Here is a 15,511-nt window from a genome sequence, read left to right as displayed (position 1 = left end):
CCATGTTGTGAGCTGCCTCTGAAGAGCACCACAGGGCAAGGACGTGGGGGTAGCCTCCTTCTACTGACCAGCAAGAAACTGAGGCCCTCAAACCAACAGCATGCAAGGAATGGATACTGCAAACAATCACATGTGTTTGGAAGCAGTTCCTTCCCCAGTTGAGCCTCAGATAAAACCACAGCTCTAGCCAATACCTTGACTGAAGCCTTATAAGACTCTGAGGAAGTGGACCCAGCTAAGCCATCTCTGGCCAGGCAGGCTATGGAAGAGTCTCCTATCAAGATGGTTTACAGTCATATGTAAGGTAATCTCATACATATAACCATGTATATTCCATTACCTTTGATGCATTCAGTTGGTTAGAAGCAAGTTACAGGTCTTGCCCAAACTCAGAGGGTGGAGATCAAAGGGCGTGAATATCAAGAGGTAGGGGATCATGGCAGCTGCCCTAGAGTCTGTCTGCCACAATGAATAAAAGACACAGAAAGAAGAAACAAATACATGTAATGTGTGGTATGTTACTAAAGAATAGTTAGGACAATGTTACCCAAAGACAGAATAGACAAAACAACTTCTTAATTTTTCTTCATTCAAAGCAGTGGGAAGTGTATGGCCTTGAGAAAGAAGCAAGGCATCTCTCTACCATCATGCACTTGTGAGCAACTCAGTTACTTGAATGTCCTTAGGATCTATCCTTGAGGTCCTTTTAGTTCTAAGCTTCTGTGACTTTCGACCTGACCCTCCAAGTCTCTCAAGATGTTTCAGAATGCCACAAATCCTGGTTATATTCATACCAAGCATTTGGTGACCTCTGTGCTACTGTGGACATCATAATAAAATGATACAGGGAAGAAAGAGAATGTATATTAGTCCCTCAGAAAAGTTAAAAGCCAAATCGACTGGGGTGTTACTACCTGACCCAACTTTTGATTCTCCATTTGAATGTTTATAGTTCTGCCGCATGATGTCATTCTAAAAATACATGGAGATAAAACCATTATGAAATTCACTTTGATAGGCAAATTTTGAGCTACAAACTCTGTCCTCTGTGGGGAACAAATTACATTTCATATTACATCCAAGTAATATTGAGTGCATCAAGAAATTACTCTGGCAGCATAAATTCACAGACTCTCAGGGTCAGAAAGCCTTCACAGACCACCGCCCATCTCATAGGCAAAATTCCTCTCAAGCATGAAGAACAAATTACCTTATTAATTTCCAAGTAAAAAGCTGCCATTGAACATTTTTGTGATATCATATATGTAAATGTTCCACTAGAAACAAAATTATGAATTTTATCTAAATGAGGCAATTCCAAATTGCTTTGCTCACTAGATAAATGAACTTCTTTTTCTTCAGACAAAAAATTAAATTCTCAAGTACATGGAACTTTAAACACATATTCACAGTTATTCTTGTGTGGACAGACTACACAACGAAATACATCATAATGCTGTCTAATACTTCATTAACAACATAGATTAAAAGCTGTAAGGGGCGCCTGGGTGGCTCAGTCGGTTAAGCGTCCGACTTCGGCTCAGGTCATGATCTCACGGTCCGTGAGTTCGAGCCCCGCGTCGGGCTCTGTGCTGACAGCTCGGAGCCTGGAGTCTGTTTCAGATTCTGTATCTCCCTCTCTCTGACCCTCCCCCATTCATGCTCTGTCTCTCTCTCAAAAATAAACAAAGGTTAAAAAAAAAAATTAAAAAAAAAAAAAAAAAGCTGTAAGTCAGGTTGAAACCAGGAATGAATGCTTCATTTTCATTTAAAGGCTGAAGAGGGATAAAAAGTTCAAGAAGGAAATGACTTTTTAGAGTTATATGAGATCAGAGGATCTGAGAGCCTGGATTTCAAAACACTAAACACTAAAGCCACATATTTTGAACTTGCATCATATTATAGCTCCTTCTTATATGGCTTGCTCAAATACCAAGTATTAATGCACGATTAATTCTGAAAGAAACCACATGCTACAGATTATATTTTATTTGGACAAGGGTAGCAGATACTTTTTTTATTGTGTTTTTTTCAACCACAAGTAAGTCCCTACTAAGTACAAAGCTCTGAGCTTGAGCCATAGAAGAGAAAATAAAATTAAACATTTGGCCTTTGCCCTAAAAGCAGCATACCTTCCAAAGCAGAATTTCTCAAATCACGGTACAAGGACAGCCTGTATCAGAATAACATAGAGTTGACTGAATATGCAGACTGCTGGGCCTCAGCCTTGGAAGATTTCCAATTCAGTAAGCCTGGGGTAAGCCTTGGAATATACATTTATAATAAGCCTGTGATTGTTAACTGCATACTGAAGTTTGAGAACCATGGATCCCATGTTTAAAACATACATTCTTTTTTTTTTAAATGTTTATTTTTGAGAGAGAAACAGAGACAAAGCATGAGTGGGGGAGGGGTAGAGAGAGAGTGAGACAGAGAATCCGACGCAGGCCCCAGGCTCTGAGCTGTCAGCACAGAACCTGAAGTGGAGTTCAAACTCAAAGACCTTGAGATCATGACCTGAGCTGAAGTTGGACGCTTAACCAACTGAGCCACCCAGGCACCCCTAAAACATACAATCTTAACATACATTCTTACTAGTACAAGTACTGAGTGAATTGTTATTATAGCTGGAGCCAACATCAAGGTTCCAAACTGGAACACATGTTAAGGAGTAAACGTCCTTTAAAGTCAGCTCTAATTTGTGCATAATGGTAGCAAGGTCAGTTTGCAGCTCTTAGGAAAATACCTGAATGGAGGGAACTTCTTTTTCTGGGCACTAAAAAATTTTTTTGGTATTTTTTTCTATTGTGGTAAAAAAATACCTAACATAAAATTTCCCATCTTAACAATTTTTAAGTGCACAGTGCAGTTAAGTGTATTCGTATTGTTGTGAATCAGATCTCCAGAACTTTTTCTTGCAAAACTAAAATTCTATACCCCAGAACAGCAACTTTCCCTTTTCACCCTCCCCCAAACCCTTGGTAACCACAATTGTACTTTCTGTTTCTATGATGGGAGGACCATTTTTGAAACCCAATCCTAAGACAAAGTACCAGATCTGAGCAAGGAGAGCTGAGTCCAAACATCAAAATCAGGGGTTACATTTAAGAAATGAGATCATAAAGCAGAAGGAAGAAGCAAAGCGGACAGACCGATGTGGAACCAGAGGCATTTTCCAGAACTGAGTTGATCCAGTTTGGCCTTCTGGCTATGGGTGTTGGGTGCCATGGAAACATGCTCTTTGAAGCCACATGAACTGTAAGTCACTGTCAGCTATCAGATACTCCCCCTACATTTGGCGAACAAATGAATATGACTAAAATAGGTGGGAGGGAGGTCAGGTAATGAAGATTGGGGATTATAAAGAATATTTTCCACTTTGAAAATTTGCTGCAGACTTAGGAGATGGTCAGATCAGTGGTAAAACCCATTGTGATGGTTTGCTAGGTTTGGAGTGGTAGAATGCCCTTGGGGCATTGTGGTCTCTCTGATCTGGGCACAGTTGTCATAAGTATTATGTGTCAAAAGGCACCATTCCAAATGCAGAGCCATCAGAAGTTCTGGAGGGCCATGGTTAATGCTTTAATAGGCCTTAATGATCTAACAGAGTTGGGGAGTTGGCCTGAGGCAAGTCAAGGACTTAGATGAAGGTGTTCCCCAATGCATTAATCTGAGGGACTAGACACCTCTTTTACTGTGTATGCTGGATGGCTCCTAATCTCATCCAAAGAAGCATGGAAAAAGTAGAAAGAACCTAGATTTTATAGTCAGACACATCCGGCTTCAAATTTGACTGCCTCTTAACATCTGGATGACCTTTAAACCCTGTCAATATTCATTTCCTCATGTATACCTCAAAGTAGAGAAATACCTACTTTTTAGAAGAGTAATTATGCAATATACTAGCACAATACCTGGCCCAAGAGCAGTCAATAAATGGTTGTAATGGTTATTGCTATTAACAATTGTGACAAGTTGTGTCCTTGTTTTTGTTATCAGAATGCCTGCAAAGTGGTTTCTGCCACCCCCTATTATTTAAATGTGCAGGATAGGAAATTTTTCTCAGCTAGTTTGGCTGTCTTGCCCGTAATATAGGTGGAATTGAAAGAAAGAAAGAAAGAAAGAAAGAAAGAAAGGGAATGAAGGGAAGGGAAGGGAAGGGAAGGGAAGGGAAGGGAAGGGAAGGGAAGGAAAGGAAAGGAAAGGAAAGGAAAGGAAAGGAAAGGAAAGGAAAGGAAAGGAAAGGAAAGGAAGAAGGAAGGAAGGAAGAAGAATGGAGGAGGGAAGGAAGGAAGAGGGAGAGAGAGAAAAAAATGGGGTGGAGAGGGTATGAGGGAAAGGGAGAAAGGGAGAGTGTGAGAGGGAGGGAGGAGGAAGAAATGAAGGAAGGAAGGAAGGAAGGCAGACAGGCTCATTTTTGCTTTGTCTTAAATGATGTAGACCCCAACCACCAGATTTTTCATCACAGGAAGTCTGGCCCTTAAAGGTGACATATTTATATCTTAAACATGATTTTTTAAGTATTAGAATATTCCATTAAATCTGTTTTATTATCTTCTGTGCCCTTGCAAGTGAAAAAAAAAATCCAGGTGTGTCTTGATATAGCAAGTCTAATGATGTAATGCCTGGGTGCACTGCCTGGGCCAAGGCAAGCCCCCATAGACATTTCCCATTTTTAAAAAATATTTATTTATTTTTGAGAGAGGGAGAGAGAGAGAAAGAGAGAGAACTAGCGGGGGAGAGGCACAGAGAGAGGGGGAGAGAGAATCTGAAGCAGGCTCCATGCTATCAGCACAAAGCCTGATGTGGTGCTCTAACTCACAAACTGTGAAATCAGTACCTGAGCCAAAGTCAGATGCTCAACTGACTGAGCCACCCAGATGCCCCATAGACATTTCCCATTTTGGAGTCAATGTTGTGGCTGGACTGGCCCATGTGGTTCTTATTATGATTGCAAGACACACCTTAGCAATGACCATTAGGGAGTTCTGGAAAAACAACAACAACAACAACAACAACAACAACAACAACGTTTACTACTCACAAGGTCTGGAGAGTTCATGTCAAACCTGGGGCCACAGAGCAAGATTATGGGTAGAGAGAGAGCATGCAAAGACCTGGGGTTCTGCTTTTATTGGAGTTAAGGGTTCTGAAAAAAGGAAACTTCATGGGTGGGATGGCCTCTTTTTCCAGTTGTCTTGCTAGCAGTATGTTTACTGGAGTTGGCTGTTTTTGAAGTAGATGGCTCTGCAATCAAAAGCCTAATGTCAGGCATGTACATTACAATAAACATTGTCAGACCTCTGCAATACCAGGGGCCTTTAGAGTGTCTGGAAACCAACCCTGGAGCATCACCATGGCTCTTTCTTTGGCTAAAATCTTTACTTCAAACTCTCGGATTGGGTTCTCCTTGAGACCAGAAATGTGGTGCTTCTGGGCTCATATCTTCACAGTGACCAGAGAGAAAAGGGGCTCCCTTCTTGCACTTCTCATGAGAGAACTCCTGTGGCAGCACTCTGACTGGCTTGAGTACCAAGCCCACTTCTTATAAAAATCACTGTGACCACAGATGAGGTCATAGGACTGGCCCAGCCTGTCTCATGACCATCCCTAGAGTCAGAGAGGTTGACTGCTGGAGAGGAAAGTGGGGAGGGATCTTGACAGGCAAAACAGTGGGGATCCAGAGCCTGCCATTCATTCCCATTCAGTACCAAAGGCATTGGCCCCAAAGACTGGGGGAAACTCTAGATCAAAGTAGACCAAAATAAAGATGACAAATTTTCAGTTCTCAGAATTCAGGCCTGATGGCTGGAATCTAAGCAAAGATAACTCTTCTCCTTCTTGGGTTGGTTAACAGGACATGAAGAGTAAGAAAGCTCAGGAATGAAGTTCTAGGTCTAGAAAAATCTGGGAATTACCTGATGGCCTGAACAGGGAGTTTCTACCAAGACTAAAATCATGAACTGCATTAGCTAAACAGAAATTAGCTTGAGAATCCCATTTCTGATCTACTGATCTGAGTCTGAATCATATACTCACAAAATTTATGTTCACCCAGAACCTCAGAATGAGGTTATTTAAAAATAAACCTTATTTTAATAGGTTTAATAACCTCAGAATGACCGTATTTAAAAATAGGGTCTTTGCAGATGTAATTTTTGGGAATCTCAAGATGAAATCATCCTGGATTTAAGACTGGACCTACATCCAATGACTGGTGTCCTTCTAAGAAGAGAAGAGAACACACAGAGATAAACTCCCTATGAAGATGAAGGCAGAGACTGGTGTAATGTAGCAAGAAACAACTCAATGAACACCAAGAAACGTCTGGAGCCTCCAGAAGGTAGGAAGAGGTAAGGCATCATTCTCCTGTAGAACCTTCAGAGGAAGCACAGCCCTGCCAACACTTTGATTTCAGATGTCTAGCCTCCAAAACAAAGAGAATAAACTTCCATTACATTAAGGTACCCAGTGTGTGGTAATTTGTTACAGCTGGCCCAGCCCAATGCCAGTTTCTATCAAGTGCACCAAGAATGGCTTTCAGGTTACCAAGCAAGAGATGCCCTCAGCCCTCTGGACAGGAAGCTGGATGGGGTTTGAGGTCAGCTGTCTCCTAGAAGAGCAGGATCTTCTGTTTGCCCCAGTAGGCCACAAGCATTATTATTTTTCAAAGAATATTTTTAATGTACAGACATGTGAAAAGTGTTGGAAGCTCCATGAAATACTTGTCTGGAAGCATGGCATCATGCAGGCCCATGAGTTCGTCTAGTATCCTGCTTACCAACGTTCAGGAAATGCCTAGGGAAATGCTTGGGGAAATGCAAAGACCACAACCATTACTTGGCACAGAGATATAATTGAGTTAATGCTCTCCAAGACCCAGACAATGTTCCCTACTTTCTAAACGTATAATTTTATGGAGATTCAGCCAGAGAGTAGGTCTCAGCGTCACTGATTAGAAAATGGATACGGGTCTGGAGAGGAATTCTCTAGAGGCAGTAGTCAGCAGGGAGGAGCTAGCATTCTTCTTCATTAAAAAGGGCATTGGTTCTTCTGCTCGGGAGGTGGAGGGTCCGAAGAATTCTCAACACAAGTTTGTGTCAGTGGAAACTCAGAAACCCAGCAGAGCCATTGGGCAAGGGCATGGGTCCTGTACTGTGTAACACAGTGAAGATGCTCTGTGAGAGTAAGGCCGTTTCTCCTCGTGAGCATGAAAGCATCCTGGTAAGAACTAGATGTGGTTAGGATCCAAGGGTTGAGAAGCATAGGGTAGGCAGGGAGATACATGGAGGTCTGAGTGGCTAAGATTGCCTTGATAAAACAGAATGTGGCAAAAGTAACAATGCATGACCTCCCAGGTGAAATTTAAAAAAGGAAGGACCTTTTCTGCTGGCTTCTTAGAAATTGCTCTAGAAATCTTCAGCTACCATATAACAAATCTAGATACTCTAAGACCACCATGTGGAAGAACCACATGGAGACACACACACACACACACACACACACACACACACACACACAGACAAAGAGTGACAGAGAGAGACCTAAAGAGTTCCAACTGTTCCTGCCCCCAACTATTTGAGTCTCCCCAGTCCAGGTGCCAGAATCTTTCAAGATGATACCAGCCTCAGCCACCACCTGATGACAGGGTCAGGAGACACCCCAATCCAAAATGCTCAGCCAAGCTGCTTCTACTTCTGACCCACTGAAGCCATGAGGGACAACAAGTGCTTGTTATTTTAAGCCACTCAGTTTTGGGGTGATTTATTATGCAGCATTCGATAACCAGACCAGAGCCTGAGAATAACAAACTGCTTAAGAAAACCCCCAAGATTCCGGGAAAAAAACAAGTTTTTCTGAAGAAGGGCATGGAGGTGGGTAAAAGATGCAGTAGCAGAGAGCTAGTGTCTGCCATCACCATGCTGATACGAGCTAGGAGGGTTCCTGTCTGAAGACTCTGTAAGTTACTCCTGCAGCATCACGGCACCGGGAACGGGGGTGATGCTTACAGTTTGCTCACCACTGCCCAGACAAGGGCAGAGTCTCTGAGAACCGAAGCGGGAAATGTTAAAAATGTCATTTGCCACTGGTGATAGTGGTGGGGAGGGGTTAGCGGAGGAGGAGGAGGAGCTGGCCAAGTGGTCAGGGTTAGGGCTAGGGTTCTAGAGTGAGGGTGTACAATCTTAAGTTTTTATCTTTTAAGTCCAAACGCTCTTCCATACCCTGCTTTGTGCTGCTGGCAATGAAACTACAAAAGGCATTTCTGTTTTTCCAGCTGGATTCCTTTGATGGTCTGTAGGGGGCACTCAAAGGAGCCTGCGAGGACTCGCTGCTTCCTGTCCCTACCCCTGTGATGTCACCCCAGCAGAGCTTCTCACCCCACCAGAGGCACCACCTCCCCCAGCAACAGCTGAATCCACTTTTCAATTACGTCCCACTTCCATAACCAGGGTACATAACCATACCCCTTCAGAGACACCAGCCCCTGTGGACCAATACCACATCCTCAGAGATTGTTTTAGCTCTACAGGTGATTCTTTTTTTTTTTATTTTATCTTTTAAGTTTTTATTTTAATTCCAGTTACTTAACATACAGTGCAATACTAGTTTCTGGTATACAAAACAGTGAGTCACTGTTCTGTATAACACCCAGTCCTCCTCATAACATGTGTACTCCTTGATCTCCATCACCTGTTTAAACCATCCCCCCTGCCCACCTCCCCTCTCATAATCACCAGTTTGTCCCCTATAGTTAAGACTCTGTTTTGGGGCGCCTGGGTGGCTCAGTCAGTTAAGTGTCTGACTTCGGCCTAGGTCATGATCTCACCATTCCCGAGTTCAAGCCCCGCGTCTGGCTCTGTGCTGACAGCTCAGAACCTGGAGCCTGTTTCAGATTCTGTGTCTCCTGCTCTCTCTCTGCCCCTGCCCCACTCATGCTGTCTGTCTGTCTGTCTGTCTCTCTCTCTCTCAAAAATAAATAAACATTAAAAAAAAAGACTTGGTTTCTCTCTCTCTCTTTATTCCCCTTGGCTCGCTTGCTTTGTCTCTTAAATTCTACATATGAGTGAAATCATATGGTATTTGTCATTCTCTGACTTACTTCAAGTCACATTACAAAAAGCTATAGTAATCAAAACAGTATGTACAGTCTCAAAAGTAGACAAATAGATGAACAGAACAGGAAAGAAAACCCAGACATAACCCCACAACTATATGGTCAATTAATCTTCAACAAAGCAGGAAAGAACATCTAATAGGAAAAAGACAGTCTCTTCAACAAATGGTGCTGGGAAAACTGGGCAGCAATATGCAGAAGAATGGTACTGGACCATTTTCTTACACCATACACAAAAATAAATTCAAAATGGATGAAAGATCCAAATGTGAGACAGGAAACCATCAAAATCCTAGAGGAAAACACAGGGAGCAGCCTCTTTGACATTGGCCATAGCAACTTTATTCTAGATATGTCTCCTGAAGCAAGGGAAACAGAAGCAAAAATAAATTATTGGGACTACATCAAAATAGAAAGCTTCTGTACAGAGAAGGAAACAATCAACAAAACTAAGAGGTAACCTACACAATGGGAGAAGATATTTATAAATGTCATATCGGATAAAGGGTGAGTATCCAAAATCTATAAGGAATTTATAAAACTCAACACCAAAAAATCAAATAATCCAATTAAAAAATGGACAGAAGACATGAACAGACATTTCTCCAAAGAAGACATCCAGATGGCTAACAGACACATGAAAAGATGCCCATGATCACTTATCATCAGAGAAATGCAAAACAGAACTACAGTGAGATATCACCTCACACCTATCAGAATGGCTAAAATCAAAAACATTATAAACAACACGTGTTGGCAAGGATGTGGAGAGAGGGGAACCCTCTTAACACTGTTGGTGGGAATGCCAACTAGGGCCACCACTCTGGAAAACAGTATGGAGGTTTCTCAGAAAGTTAGAAATAAAACTGCCATATAATCCAACAATTGCACTACTGGGTATTTATCCAAAGAAAATGAAAACAGTAATTCAAAGGGATACATGCATGCTTATGTTTATAGCAGCATTATTTACATGAGCCAAAGTATAGATGCAGGCAATTCTTTATATTAAAATTCCCCTGGTCACATATCTGGTGTGGTTTTTGCCTCCTCAATGGATCTTGGCTGATATAGAAGTGTTCCTTTCAAAAATAATCTGTGATAGTAACTTAACTGAGGTTTAAATACCAGGGAGACTAAGCACAAATACCAAATGTGAGGACAAGATACAGGCTTTGGAGAAGTAATAATAAAACACCAGAAGGTTGAAACTGGGCAGAGACAGAATCAAAATAACAGTAAGGCAGGAACAAGATAGAAGATTCAGGGTAATTGCTATGAAGATGATTGATTATTAACCCACTCCACCCCCAAAGGACTACATTGCTATGGGGCATAACTCATTATCAGGGGGTAGGCTGTTGGACTGGCTTAAAAATCCCAGCAAAGTGGACATAAATTGTCTAGATTTGGGGTTGGTAACTTCCAAGGGAAGTTTGCAAAATGATTCCTAGTGTGTTTTGTCTATGATCATAGTATCAGAGAGACATGGAAAATAGTCCTTTTGGTCTCATGGCTCTTCCCTAGCCCACCACATCTACTCCAAGGACAAAAACTGCCTTGAGGCCAAAGTCGTGAGAGCACTTGATCAGTGTGTACTCAGAATTGCTATCTGAACATTGTCAGGTACTCATCACAGAGGCTTCTCAGCTTCAGACTGGTCTATGTCATGGAATCTCAACATCTCCATGTGACTGTTCCCAGGCATCTCAAACTCACCACGTCCAAGATTGGATTCCATTTCTTTTTAATTTTCCCCATGGGACGTAGGTACGAAGTATTAGCTCCCTTCGACACAGCCACCCAAACCAGAAATCTAGCATCATCCTAGAATCTTTCTTTCTTCCTTCTCTCTTCCTGGTTTCAGACCATTTGGAAAATGTGTTTGACATATCAGTGAAAAAGATGAAGTCTTGTTGCCTAGTTGGGCAGGGCGGGGGGGGGGGGAGGGGGGGGGAAGAGAATCAGTAAAAGATAAATATGAGGAAGACTTTTTATTCAAATGTCTCTTATAGAAGGGAGTCATGAGCAAGTGATAAAATGGGAGCAGGACTGATGATTAGGAACATGGGGGGAGAGAAATCTCAAGATCTCCAGCTCTTATCTGCAGGAGGCCTATGAGAACAAAGTACTCTATGCGCTGTTTGATTTTTGCCTGATTCTGAAGTGCAGAAGTCCCCTGGCAGGAAACCCTGTGGAGACTACAGACTAACCCATCCTGCCATTGTCAGCCCCAAGAGGGGCTGAGCAACGGGAGCAAAAGGAAGTTGTTTTATTGTTTTGTTTTGGTTTTGTCTTAAAGAGATATCCTTCTTAAAATTTGTGTTAAGGCCTTGACTAAAGATGTAGAAGGTATGCAAACTTGAAAGAGACAGCAATCATACTGGATGACAGAATCAGAATCTCAAAAGATCTTGACAGGCTAAAGTAAAGGGACTAATGGGAGAGGTGAAGTTAATTGGAGCCAACGTAAATGCATCGTCCAAAACAACCACTTGCACAAGTTCAGAAAGGAGAGCTCCAACTTAACAGGAGCTCATACTCTTCAAACTTTTTACTGATGTTATGTCAATCAGGATAAGCTAATTGCTATAATTACAGTTCCCCAGCCTCTGTGGTTTTAAAATATTCTATGGAGGAAAAAGTTCCAAAGGGATGCCCATGCTGGCTTAGTCAATTGATTGCTTCTAGAATGTCTTCAGACATTTCCATTAATGTGTGCCCAGAAAGATTTTAGAAATTCTCTCATTTTACCTAAGGCAACATTCATATTGGAGAAAAATGTTTTAAAAAGATTCCTGCAGGCGAAAGAAAGATAAAATCAAAATGAATGTAAAGAAAATGGCAGAGCAAACCCGTCTACTGGGACTACAAAGACTTCATCAGCCACACTATGGGTAAATAACGCCTTCAATTACAAAACTATCAAGAAGGCCATTTGAAATACGGATTTACATCCACTGCCATTAATGGTAAAACTCTCTCTTAATTGGCTAGCATATTATGTCTTGAGATACCAAGTAATAACAGGAAGTTTGGTGATGAGCAAGACAACTAAAAGCTAAGCATCCAGAACAGGAAGACAAATTTTAGTTTTTCAGAGACGTTGAAAGTAATTTGGAACTCTGATATATAATTAACATTACATTAAATCTTAAAATCATTAAGGCTTTTCACAGAATTGCAAAAATAAAAAATAAAATAATGTGGCACAAACCCAGTTCTTGACAAAGCTCACAAAATATACAGATAATTGCTTTTCTAAAGAAGCTTCTTTTGAGGTTTTTCACTTTGTAATGAGGAACAAAAAAGCCACAAACCCTCAGGGTCCCTGGTTCATCCTGCAGGAGTTTAAGAAAAAAAAAATGCTGAAATAATTGTAAAACAAAAGACTAACAAACTAAAAGGCATTCCTTTGTCAGCAAATTTTCTGGAAAGTCACATAGAAAACACTGCTGAAGATATGAAGAAACAAATATTAAAACAGATTCCTTAGTATTGGCCATGCATTTGGGTGAAAGTGCAAATGTTTGCAACATGTCTCAGCTTATGGGATTTGTTAGATTCTGGTTTTTTTTTTTTTGTTGTTTGTTTTGTTTTGTTTTGTTTTGTTTTGTTTTTTTTGATGGTTACATTCCCGAAGAACTGCTTCCCCTGAGGCTTTTTAAAGAAAAATCCTACCAAAGTCTATCCCAATGATAAATGATTTCATAAATAAAAGCAATGATTTCTGGGAAAACTGTTGAAGTATAACCACTGAAGTCAGAAGAATGAAAGGTATTCCTGCAGAGGAAATAAAGGAAGACTTTGGGAAACCTTGATAGGGATGCTCCTCTCCGTGATTTTACCCGATGCTTCATTCTCTAGGCAGGGCAGCAAAGAAACTGATATGGGAGCCGCACATCATGCCACCTGATGTCACTGATGTTAGTTTTAACGAAAACTTTCAAAAACAGAACTTTACAAGATCATAATGAGACAGCGAGTCTGTTGAGACTGCATTATGACTCACTTTCTTCTTCTGCCCAGTTCTGGTTCCTTTCCTTCCCTTCCATAGGCACTGGTCCCAAGAACACTCCCTAACCTAGTTCCTGTATGCCAATCTCCATCTCAGAGTCGGCTTCCTGGGAAACGCAACTTGTAACCCTGGCAGGTCCAACAAAACAGACATTCACATGGGATTCTGAATCTGCCACCCACAGGCCAGCTTGCAGTGAGGATCCTGATCATCAGAAGGAGGAGGGTTGCTGTTACATGATGGGACAGAAAAGAAAATGATGGCATCCTGGTGATCCAATGGGATGCCTCTTGATATTTCCTTGCTCATCTTGATGATAAATGAACAAACACAACAGTTGTGTTGAAGAAGGGCATGGAGATCAGGAGCTCAGAGGCCAACAAGTAAGCAAGCCATCTACTCAGCAAGGATGGTGGCTGAGAAGGAGGCAATCTAGAATTGGTGGTAGACGGTGGAGAGTGATTGTAGCCCCAGTTGCTTGCGCTCCAACTGCTTCTACCTGGGGCTGCCATTTACCCTGCTAACCTTCTTATCTGTTTCTTCTAGGAAAAGAGGTCCAACAGGATCCTGGAGGAACTCTTCCCAGAACTGACAGGGAGAGTTGGGTCAAAGTAGCACAAATGGTAAATCAGAGCAGAAGCTGTGATGTGCCATTCTGACTGCTTTAAGACTGAAACGAAGGGCTTATTCCTTCACCCACTGAGAGTGTGATTGGCTGACAGTCCTCAGAAATGACCCTAGGCTGGAGAGTTCTGCCTTGTGCAAAGACATGCCTCCTTCCCCAGAGCGGCTCAGATCCAATAACTGGTCAGTGTATTACTAAGTCAGATCCCTCATCTTATCTCAGGACAACACTGAGAGCTCAGCAGAGCTTCAGGGCTTCCCAAAGTTGGCCTCGTCTTTTTTGAGACTGCATCAATTTCTTCCTCTCTCCAATATTGACTGCTTCCTTCTCTTCCCTTCTACAGTGTTGATCCTAAGAGTGCTCGCTGTAAAATTCCTGCACACTACTCTCCATCCCAGAGTCTGTTTCCTGGGATACCCATCCCTCAACAACATCATTGGGATACCTGATGAAATGTGAATATGAACTCCTTTGATAATAGGACTGTGTCAATGTTAAATTTCCTGAGTTTTGACCACATACTGAGTTTATATAAGATAATGTCCTTGTTCTTAGGAAACACACTGAAGTAAATAGGGGTAAAGATATAAGATATCTATGACTTAATTTGAAATAATTTAGAAAAAATTGTACATGAAGACGTGGAAGGTCAGAGAGAGTTAAAGATTAAAGAAAACAGGGTAAAATGTAACATTGGGAAATGTGGGTAGAAAATACAGGGGAGTTATTTATATCCTTCTTTTCTGTAAGTTTGTTTTATATCAAAATGAAAAGTTACAAAAATAGGATGACCAGACCTTACCTAAGTCCTAGTAGTTGATTTGCTTGGTAGGGTATTGGTATTAGTGGTTTCAGTTTTTTGTTTTTGTTTTTGTTTTTTGTTTTGTTTGTTTTTCGGTTATTGTTGTTTTAACTCCCCAGGGTTTAGAACTATTACCATCATGGGAAAGGTCAACATGAAACAAATAATTTCAATAAAATAAAATGTGATGAGTGTTAATGAGAGAGGAAGTACAGAGTATCAAAAGAAAACATGCAAAGAGGGCGTAACCTAGTTAGCTGGGTCAAGGAAGGTATCCTTAGAAAAGTGACAGCGGACACCTGAAGGACCACTTAGATGAAGAAGTATTGATAAGAAGGAGGGAGTATTCCAAGCAAGAAGAACAGGCTATGGGAAAGTCCTAAAGGAAGAAAGAGGGAGTTACCATCATGGAATTAAAATAAGTTAAGTGGGAGCGGGTAACTGCTGACTGGAGATGGCATGAGGTGAGCCTGAGGAGGTCAGCGGAGGACACGTGGAGATTTAACTGGAAGACAAAGTCAGGTCACTGAATGGTTTTCAGCAGGGGACTGACTTGATCAGGTTTATATTTTTGAAACATCTCTCTGGCTACCAGGCAGAGAATGATTGCAGGGTGGCGAGCATAGGAGCAGGCAGACCAGTCAGGATGGACTGTGAAGACGGGGAGATGGCTTAGACCATAGCAGTGCAAATGACAGAGATGGGAAGTGGATGGAATCCAGAGATAGGTAGGATGTGGAATCAATAATACCTGCTACTGGGGTGCCTGGGTGGCTCATGTGGCTGGGCCTCTGACTTTGGCTCAGGTCATGATCTCACAGTTAGTGAATTTGAGCCTTGCCATGGGCTCTCTGCTGACAGCTCGGAGCCTGGAGCCTGCTTTGGATTCTGTGTCTCCCTCCCTCTCTACCCCTCGCCTGCTCACACTCTGTCTGTCTCTCTTTCAAAAAT

The sequence above is a fragment of the Panthera onca genome, chromosome A3, assembly GCF_046562875.1.
Source record: "Panthera onca isolate mPanOnc1 chromosome A3, mPanOnc1 haplotype 2, whole genome shotgun sequence".
Lineage (NCBI taxonomy): Eukaryota > Metazoa > Chordata > Mammalia > Carnivora > Felidae > Panthera > Panthera onca.
This window is presented reverse-complemented; position numbering follows the sequence as displayed.